Raw genomic sequence first — 2952 nt, forward strand, 5'->3', positions numbered from 1 at the left:
CCCATGTCTAACATACCTCTGCATTTATTATTTGTTAACTAACAGTGCACCAAGTTGCAAACCTCAGCTATGAAACATCAATTATAGAACAGTTTGACTGGAATCAAAAGGATTTACTTACATAAACCTTGCCCTCCAGTGGAAGAAAAATCAAGGCAGAAGCATTGAATTTGTTTGGATTTTTTCAGTGTATTTTGTTCTTTGCAGAACTCACCACTAAACTTGCACTGGATATCTGTTTGAACTTTTTCCTACTAAATGCCAGCTCATTCCTTATGCTAATATAAATAGTTTCTGCTCCAGTATTATATTCCTCCTTAATACCATAGAAAGGACTGGTATTATTTTGGTGTTTCAGCTCCTGGAAAAATAAAGGCTCAAATTCTGGAAGAAAACAAAATTAAACACAGGTGCAATCCCTTTTTAAAAATAGAATCTAAGTAGAATAAAATACACAATTTACCAGGCAGATTAATCAGCATAATTATGGTGATATATTTTTGTATTTCTATAGACTTTCTCAGAGGCACTGGCTACTTTAAAGCCCTGTAGATAACCTGATTGATTAACACAGTTAATCTCTCTCCTGCTTGGTAACCCTGGCCCCAGGACAGACTTGAGTTTGCTATAAGCTAATTTTCTTTTTTCTCAAAATTGAGCTGTCTAGCTAGACTTTGTCTATGTGTGGATTCAGACTGTACTGATACTAGTTCTTCCCCTAGACCTTTAATCTCTACTAATACACCTTTTAGGATTGTACTCATCCAGGTGGTTAGTTATTTGATACACCTTGTGAGAAGTGCCACCTCTCACAGGAGTTGCTGGCTTTTCCATGTCCTTTTTCCCTCTAGTCCCTTCTCAGACATGAAAGCCAGACAAGTAATTCCCTCCTTAGAAAGCAGAATATTCTCTCATCTTGTTCCTGGCAGCTGTATTTCACCTAGCTTGTAGTGTGCTCTCTGTCAAAGACAGGGGATAGGGACCAGGGATGGTCAGCACCTGAACCAACTCTGCCTTCCTGTTCCTTTGACTGATACTCAGCCATTTACAGAAACTACCCAATTTTAGCAATACTGTGGCAAATTGCCATGTTGTTGTAAAGTAAGCTCAGACTATGGTGACTGAAGTTATGTGTCAGTGGAATGTTGTTTCCAGGCATTTTCAGTCATGCTAATGGCTTAGCAAAATACTGAGACCTGCTGAATCTAATGCTAATAGAGAAGTGGTTTTCAGGAGCTAGACTGAGATACCAACACAGCTTGTCATCCCCGCTTCCTTTGTGTATACAGAACTAACCACTCAAATAACTTCTACTTACTCTATTTGGAATTTTTTTGGTTTAGATAGTAAAAGTTACATTAATTTCTATATTTTTAAAATACAATTTCTTCTTTCAGCAACTTTTTTTACTGTTATTTAGAATTAGCAATACAGCTTTTAGAATCCCTCAAGCCATTGTTTCCTCTAGCAGTAAATACGATACTTAGATTTATTTTTATGACTGCAGAGTTGGCAGAAATTTTGTTTTACATTATTTTAAATGACTCTTAGACATGATACCCATGTCTAAAGATATCTCTTGCCATTTCTATTATGTGTTTTGGCTTAAGGGAAGCAAAGCCTTGATATCACTTGACTTACTTTCTGCTAGAGCCTAAGATTATAGCCAAAGGAAAAATCAATAGTATTATTATCAGGAATACAAGAAAAAGCTCTTGAATAGAGCATGTAAGTAAATAAAGTTTTCTAAACGATCTTTAACAAGGTAATTTAACTGCAGGAACATTTTGCTAAAACACAAGAGTTGGATAAGGTACAGAAATTCTCACAACTACAGAACTCTGTCCTCCCTGTCATATGTAGATTCTGTTTCCTCAAGGTGATGAGATTTAGTCTCATTATAGAAGTAAATTCCTCATTGTTGTAAGATATAAAAGAAATTTCTACCCTCCAAATTCTAGTGAACAATTTTTCCTTCTTGCTAATAATTTTATATTGCTTATCTAGAATGTGTTTACATAAAATATAATTAGGACGATACTGACAAGATGAGATTAAAATAAAATTACTTGTAATGCACTGGGTGCAGCTGCTTGGTTACATTCCCACTCTGCCCATTCATCTTGTACTCAAACCATTTTCTGTCTGTGGTGATAATACTACCAGCAGGAAGATACCCATACAACTAAAATGCTGCCCTAGTTTACACTTCTGCTAGGTTTAGTGCTAAACTAATTACTGTCACAAATTCAATTTTCATCATTCATCTTGCAATTGTATTTATTTTGGTTGTTTTTTAAAGCATTGCCTTTTAGGATTGTAGGATTCTCAGTTTTCCTTTAAGTAAAGTGAAGAGGTTTTCTAACATTCCAGGTATAAATTGGAAAATCTGAAACTCCAAGACTCAAAAAAAAACCAAACCAACACATGGCTGTGTGAAAAAAAGGCTTAGGATTAAAGTCCTTATCATGATTTTTGGTTGACTCATGGGCATTGAACCTGTGAAACTGGCTTTGCCACACACTCTGTGCAATTCAAGATTATATATATCAGTTATATATATATGTATATATATCAGTTAGAAGTAATTTTTATAATCTGAAGGGCCCACAATTTAAAAGCTAGTGCTGCAAACAAGCTACAACATCCATAAGAAAAAAAAGTTAGGCACTGAATTTTTTTCAAATGTTTGAACAACATGTCTGAAAATTTTCATGTCTGAAAATTCACAAAGTCTACATGCAAGAGCTTTGTAGCGCTGAAATCTAATCATGTTCTATCATTAGATATTTTTGTACCAGAACAAATCATTCCTCTGTGCTGCATTAGAAAGAAGCCGAGCTTTCTGCAAGCTATACTGTGGTTTAGTTTTACTAGTGCAATGCATCAGCCCTAGGACTGGCATCCTAATGAGGACAAGAACTGTGCTTTCATACAAAGAGGACTAGTTCC

The sequence above is a fragment of the Pseudopodoces humilis genome, chromosome 5, assembly GCF_049639895.1.
Source record: "Pseudopodoces humilis isolate 2021_Gansu_Grassland_sample_001 chromosome 5, ASM4963989v1, whole genome shotgun sequence".
Lineage (NCBI taxonomy): Eukaryota > Metazoa > Chordata > Aves > Passeriformes > Paridae > Pseudopodoces > Pseudopodoces humilis.